The 7537-nt window shown below is 53.7% G+C and overlaps 1 protein-coding gene across 1 annotated transcript in view; it reads left to right on the forward strand.

The window, feature by feature from the left end:
- Positions 1 to 755: 755 nt before the first annotated feature.
- LOC119097484 (protein FAM43A) overlaps positions 756 to 7537 on the forward strand; it is a 43264-nt gene continuing 36482 nt past the window's right edge. The window contains exon 1 of the mRNA XM_037220513.1: positions 756 to 932. The gene's annotated coding sequence lies outside the window, so the exon portion shown is untranslated. The remainder of the gene's footprint in view (positions 933 to 7537) is intronic.

A 7537-nucleotide genomic window follows, 5' to 3' on the forward strand; every position in this document is an offset into this window, starting at 1 on the left:
CACCGGCCGCCGCCGAGGGTGCGCGCCGCCGTCATCAGGGGCTCTCAAACCGCCGGCGTCGTGCCACAACATGTCTAGCTGGTGTTCGCGCCTGGACATGAGTCTGATAACGCGGACTGGGCCTGATGCGTGAGTGAGCCACACCAAATTTGAGTACATCTCTTAGTTTGAATCCTTGACGTCACATGTTGAGATAAAAAATCGCACTTAAATCCAAGTCTGGAAATAAAGGTCAGGGTGCTGGAACTTCACGAGGCATTGCCTTATAACAAGCGAGATTGCAATTACGCCATCACAAACGAGACCAGGGTCGCGAGATAAAACGCCCTCGATGCGGTCTGACAAACTAAATCCTAATGACAATCAACAACCGCGAAGCGCATTGTTTCGTGGGATACGGTTGCTTTCTCCTTGCATTCCGCGGGTTTCCTGGGCTCTTCACGGCTCGAAGAATATGTGGGGGGGGGGGGGGCGGTAAAACTCAGTTCGATCCTGCATCGAGACAGTCCAGTCCCACCGAACCGATACATCTCGGCAGGTCTCATTGGCCGCCCACGGAGGCACCGGTTTGAGCGCCTCCAACGGCGCCCACCTGAGCTCGAATGGCCGTCAGGTGTGCGGCGGGCAGCGACCAATCGTGACCGCTGTCTCAGAACGGCAGCCAACCAGCGCACTCGTAATAGCACGCCCGGGCCGTTCGGAGAAAGGTGGACTGCGGGTGTGTTGGATAGCGGCTTCAGTTGCGCGTCCCGAGTAGCCGGTGGGGGGGAGTGTCGGGTTTCCAGTGTTTCGGTGCAGTTCGAGTCCTCGGTGACCATGCAGTGTAGCCAGGATGCAGTCGGGGACGGTCCGCGGCGATAGCAAGCCGACGCTTTCCCCGGTGTGCGCCGGCCGGGTGCACCAGGCACAACAGAGCACCAGGAGTCCCATAGGTAAGCTGCTGGTGCCGCTCCGCCGGCCACCTACCGAATTTGTCACGCTGGCGGGACCGGAGTCTGCCCGGCGTGCCTGTGGAGTGGCAGGAAAAACGGCCCGGCCGACCGTGCGGGCTGAACCCAACCGGAGCGGCAGCGAATGGGGTCAGCGGCCGGGGCCGCCGGCTACAGCCCACACATTCCAGTCAGGCTAGACCGCGTGGCGAAGCTCGCCGCGAGACGCTGCGGAGCCTCCGCAGCGCTGCTAAGACGGTGTGCGCCGTGTCAATGCACCGCGTCGTCTCCCACAGCGCCCCTGAGGCGCGTGGTGCGAGATCACGGCAGAATCGTGAGCAGTATTCGCGATGGCAGATGCCCAGCGTAACGCTCCGTCAAATGGTGTTTAGGTCGTGTTTAGCCCGGATAAGAGTCGGCTAAGGTGGCTTAGGGTGATGCGTCTACTCACCTGTCGTGCTACTTCACTGGCGTTTCTGCTACGCCACCCAGGCGGCGTCTGACAGGGGGGAGACTGCATGTGTGAGGCACCCGCACAAGCGCCTAGCCTCGGATAGCTCACCTGAGGAGCCTCGATAATGAAATATATGGCTGGTGTGTGCAGATTATGTGTTGTAGCGGTTATGTAATTGCAGCAATAGAAAAATCCGTGTCTGTTAAACATACACACCGCAAAGAAGTTATAGAGCATACCGCATAGAGAGCAGCTAATACGCCGTCCAAGGTGTGTCCGGCTCCCACTTTCCACGATCCTGGAAGAGGCGCGACCGAACTGGTCATCGCTGAAGTCAACGGACTGGCCTGATCAATGAAGCATCTTCGTTTGTTTACACCACCTCGGGCATGAGCGGACTCTCCTACGTGTACACAGTGTACCGCTACCTACCTGGAGTAGCTGACCCATCGCAATGGGTCATATACGGTTAGATGTAGCTAATGCATTGGGTACCTGTCGGAAGCTGTAACCATTGTTCATGCCTTGTGATGATTGTGCCTCTTGGTCATTTATGTCAAGACTATGATCTGGGTTTTGTTCTTAACTCTGTTAAGGTAATTGTCCTAGACTTGAACAAAATAGTTAAGCCTGAAGTTAACGCTCAGTGACCCTTATTTTCGGTGTCTCTGCCCAATAAAGCTGTCCGTATGGGATTCCAATGCGTAATGAGGATCCATATGTCATTGTTATTGGGCCAATGGTTTTATTGAAAGGTACATAGTTGGTAAAGTGTAATTAGTTATCGATCACTTCTTGACATGTCCTTTAGTGGCCGGGATGTTCTTTCTGTTCGTTAATCCCTTTTGTGTTTATTGAGAAGAAGCAGCCTCAGACATCATTACTTACGATAAAGCTGGCCCTAACGAAACAAAATGACATGCGAGTTTTACGGTTGCACAGAAGTGATAGGCTGAGCACATGGTGATTGTGCATCACTTGTGCATTGCAGGGTTCAATAAAGAACCTCTGTTCGTAATCGTAGTGAAAATTGCCAGATCTCCAGTGTTCCAAACCATAATATTGCCTCCGTGGCTTGAAAGAAAAATGCTAGGGTCAGAGTTTGGGGGCGATTGATGTGCAACTTCTGGAGGGCACCCACTGTGTGGTGCGTCATGTATAGAGTTGTGTCGGCTGTCACATATTGTCAGTTGGCAGCTGGCCAAAGACAATCAGTCCGACATGGTCAACAAAATTTGGGTGGCTGCTTCATGGAAAATACGCGGAATATCGTAGCAAATGTGGAATTGGTTCAATGTTTAGCTGTATCGCTATTGGTTCAAATTAACCACGCCATGACATAGTGGCTAGTTGACTGGTGAGTGCCTTAAATTTAAGCAGGTGTGTAAATAAGATTGCCTTGCATTTTCTGGCATGATCGAAAAGGAAGAGATTGAGAGGATTGCTAACAAAGCTCTGCGCGTTTTTTGAAGGTCCAACACTAATCTTAGGTAGATATACGGCGATAATTTATATAAAAATATGTAACTCCTGCTAGGCTTTCCTCATTTCGTGCGATCCTGTTTTGATAACTCCCTTGGGATGGCCTCAGTACCCGTTTTACAGCTACACCAGCATGGCTGTAGCACCCAACTTTATGCTTGGCCATGCTTGGCCATCTGTTCACTTCACTCTGGATTTTAAAGCTGCACTTTCGATCAACAAAGGGGCAGCACAGATACACACGATGCGTTTCGGATGCTTCCAACCATTGCCTGTTATAGAGTATTCTATTGAGTGACAGCCGTACCAACTTTTAAACAACGTAGATAAGAACATCTGTTCGTTGCACTTTGATTTTGATGGATCCACTTTCGTACAAAAGAACGACAACACGGATCAGCCTGATAGGCATGGATGCCGCCAGCTTGTTACTAGCTGCGTCTTTGAATCCGGCCGCGCACCGTTGCATTTGTCCCAATTGTGCACGAGTCCGCAGCGGAAGAATGACTACCTTGTGACGATCAGGCCGTCTGCGCGGACATTCGGCTGTTTTTTCCTGCGGAGCACGCAACATCGTAGCTCCGGGAAGAGCCGCCGTCGCGCCGTCGTCAGAGGCGCCCGCCCTTGTCACGGACGGCGGCGACCCTCTGCCTGGCTCTCCGGCGTCGTCTTCTAACCATTGCCCCCCATTGCCCGCCCCCCCCCCCACATCCCGCGACGTAGACCCGGGCGACATCGCTGCGTAGTGCCCGGCGGCCGGTAACGAGAGCGACGCACGGGGCGCAGGCCGGGCGCCTTGAGCGGCGGCCGCCAATGTGCAGGGGTCGGAGGTCATGCTGACCTGGAGCGGGGATGTTAGCCGATGGACGCGGCGGAGCCACGCCGCCGGCCAGTCGCACTAACTCAGAGCGTTGCCTTGGAGCTGACGACCAGCCGCGGCGGCCCTGGCCTGGGCAGACCTGGGCAGAGGGCCACCATAACCGCGCTCACCGCGCTTTTCCGCACGGTTAACGATGATCACGCTGCTGTAGTACGATCGGCGTAATCTACGACAATATCACTCTTTCGAATGATCAAAAGTAACGGCAGTCAACGCGCGTCTACATTGCGGTCAGGCCAGTGATTACGGAGTCTTCAATGCCAGCCGGCTGAGCGCTATGGTACGGGAGTCAGTGGGAACAGGGAGTGTCGAATGGGGTGATCAGTTCGTTCAAGCTGCTGTGGCCAAGGCTGCTGGCTGCTTGCCCCGCCATGGTAGTGTGACCCTCGCGCCTCTAGGGGTAACAGCCTGCTGCGACAGCGCAGTGGCTGGGGAAGTTTGCTGTGGCCCCGCCCGCACCTCCCCGGTGACTTCGTTCACCAACGCTGTCACCGCCCGGCTATGTCTCCATGTTGCAACACCAAGTCTTCTCGTGCTGCCGACCCTGTTAACCGTCGTGCTTGTCATCCGCCTAAACCGCCTAACGGCGGTTCGTTGCGTTGCGTAACGCCACTTCAGCTATGTCAAGCAACATTGTCTGTCGGAGATGACCTATAGATGTTGTGTTTATGGGCTGTTGCCGACGCTAAGCATTCGGAAGCGCAATAAGTCATAAAGCACAAGCATGCAAACACATTTCTGATGATGCTTGGTCGGACACAGAGCCGCGTCAATAGGTCCCGAGTAAGCTGTTCTGCAAAATTGTACTTCCGGATCAGACCGGCACAAACCTAGCCTACGCCACCCCATTCGAATGCACCCTGGCATGTATGTTAATGCCGCTATTCGTTTTGAATATCATTGGCAGCCAACAATCGAGTTTGCTTACAAATATGCGAGATGTTTTGATGCCATTGTTCAACGTTGTCATTTTAATTAGTATTTAATTAATATTCGTGTCATTTTTTCTGTTGAAAGCGCCACTGCAAATGTGGGAAATATATGAAAGCATGTTGTATCACTTTCCTCTCCTAGACAACAGTCTCGTTGTGTGATCAACGCTGCCTATCAATGCCTGTTGGGGCTGACTAGAGTACGCACAGGTACGCACTGGTGTATGCATCGACGCATTCTGTGTCATTGTAATAACCGGTCGTGTGTTTCATTTGGACCTCAGTGCCGCTGCTGAAGTCATATTTTCCGGTATTTGTTAACCAACACAAAAGACACGGTTGTGACTGAAACGATACACCTAGGGAAGGGTGTTCCTCTCGAGAAAGCGGTGTAACCCGCGACAGCACATGTGGCCCAGGAAACCTCCATTTGAATAGCTATTAACACAAATCGGCAAGCGCGTCTTTCCTACTTCAGGTCAATGCTGGAAAACCAGCGAGCATCAAAAGCGTACCGGCTGCGTGGTGTGTGGCAGCATATGGCTGCCTTTCCGAGCAGTTTCCCATTACGGGACGACAGCGGGCGAGGCTGCGTTCACGATATACCATTAGACGGGAGCGAAAGGACACGTGGACAGACAGAGTGGAGTCACAGGAGGTGGACACGTGTCCGACAGAGCAGGTCCACCGAAGGTGGACACGTCTCTGACAGAGCAGTGACCGGAGATGGACACGTGTCTGACAGAGCGGGGCCACCGAAGGTGGACACGTCTCTGACAGAGCGGTGACCGGAGGTGGACACGTGTCTGGCAGAGCGGGGCACCGGAGGTGGACACGTGTCGGGCAGAGCGGGGTCACCGGAGGTGGGCACGTCTCTGACAGAGCAATGACCGGAGATGGACACGTGTCTGGTAGAGCGGGGTCACCGGAGGTGGACACATCTCTGACAGAGCAATGACCGGAGATGGACGCGTGTCTGACAGAGCGGGGCCACCGGAGGTGGACACGTCTCTGACAGAGCAGTGACCGGGGGCGGACACGTCTCTGACAGAGCGATGACACCGAAGATGGACACGTGTTTGACAGAGCGGTACCACCGGAGATGGACACGTGTCTGGCAGAGCGGGGCCGCCGGAGGTGGACACGTCTCTGACAGAGCAGTGACCGGAGATGGACACGTGTCTGACAGAGCAGTCACCGGAGGTGGACGTATGTCTGGCAGAGCGGGGCCACCGGAGGTGGACACGTCTCTGACAGAGCAGTGACCGGAGATGGACACGTGTCTGACAGAGCAGTCACCGGAGGTGGACATATGTCTGGCAGAGCGGGGCCACCGGAGGTGGACACGTCTCTGACAGAGCAGTGACCGGAGATGGACACGTGTCTGACAGAGCAGTCACCGGAGGTGGACATATGTCTGGCAGGGCGGGGCCACCGGAGGTGGACACGTCTCTGACAGAGCAGTGACCGGAGATGGACACGTGTCTGACAGAGCAGTCACCGGAGGTGGACACGTGTCTGACAGAACGGAGCCTCCAGTGGTGGACACGTGTCTGACCAAGCGGGGCTACCGGGAGTGACACCGAACGGGGCAGCGCGATTGGCGAGGGTTCGGTGTAAAAAGCTTTTCCGTAAGCAGACCGCGTGGATGACAGTGAATGAAACCGGTTGCCACACCACCGATGGGTCCACGTCGACCAAGTCGCACGCAGAAAGCGCTTGCGAAGACCAGCCTGGCTTTTATTATCTTTATGATCGAAGTCAAACTTTCCTTTCCCTTTTTTCCAACTAAAATTCTTGTAAGATTTTAGCAAATTCCAGGCATGTCATCCTTCCTTGAACGCAAAATATATGTTTAAAAAATATCCTTGGCCTGCAACGGGCGCAGCAAAGTAACCACGCTCGGTACTCTGCATTAAGAAATTTGTTTAAAAGAAAATCAGTGGTTACAGCCTGAATGATAATTTCCGAGCATAATTGTTGGTCAACCTTGCGACTTTTTATTATTTTGGTATGTACTGTTATCTGTTTTCTGGAAGTTATTATATTATGTAGGTATATATGTATTACTGTATGCACGCATGCATTATTGGTCATACCTTCATATTTGTACTGGTCGGTGAAAAGTGAAGCTGACGCGAGAGCACGCTGCACGTCAAAGTAAACGGAAAAATGGGCAACTTTAGCCAATGAATTTTAGCCTGCTTACGCCCATTGCTTGGAGTTGTGTTTTCCTCGCAGACTGGACACTGCTTCGGGGGCAGCCGGTTATGAAACGCTCTAATCGTTTCCTTATAAGTGTAAAGTAGCATCCCGCCCCGGTGCCCTGTCCGTACCTCATTGTTATCGGCTTTGCTGTATCACGATAATGGGGTCATTCAATGCATAAACGAAGGAAGCTGATGACCACCCGAGTCACGACGGTGTTTACCTTTCAAAGAGCCCCCAGAGACCGTTCGGCACGGCATCCCATTCGTGGCGGCCCGTGCTGTGATCCCCACGGATCTCCTCTTGAGAACACGGTGGCGAAGATCATCACCCAGCGCTGGCTTCAGTCTCGCGTGAGCCTGTTTCATCCCCTGGATTCGGACTGCATGCGACCTGCTGATTGATCAGCTGGGCGCGTTGTTGCCGTCGACCTTCACAAGCGGCGCTGCCCATCGTCGCGCCACGCGACGCCCGGGTCTGCATTGTTCTGCGTGTGGCGGAAGTCCATCCACCTCCATGCTCTCTCTCTCTCTCTCTCTCTCTCTCTCTCTCTCTCTCTCTCCTCTCTCTCTCTCTCCTCTCTCCTCTCTCTCTCTCTCTCTCTCTCTCTCTCCTCTCCCTCTCTCTCTCTCTCTCTCTCCTCTCTCTCTCT

The sequence above is a fragment of the Pollicipes pollicipes genome, unplaced genomic scaffold (assembly GCF_011947565.3).
Source record: "Pollicipes pollicipes isolate AB1234 unplaced genomic scaffold, Ppol_2.1 Scaffold_4295;HRSCAF=5057_pilon_pilon_pilon, whole genome shotgun sequence".
Classification (NCBI taxonomy): domain Eukaryota; kingdom Metazoa; phylum Arthropoda; class Thecostraca; order Pollicipedomorpha; family Pollicipedidae; genus Pollicipes; species Pollicipes pollicipes.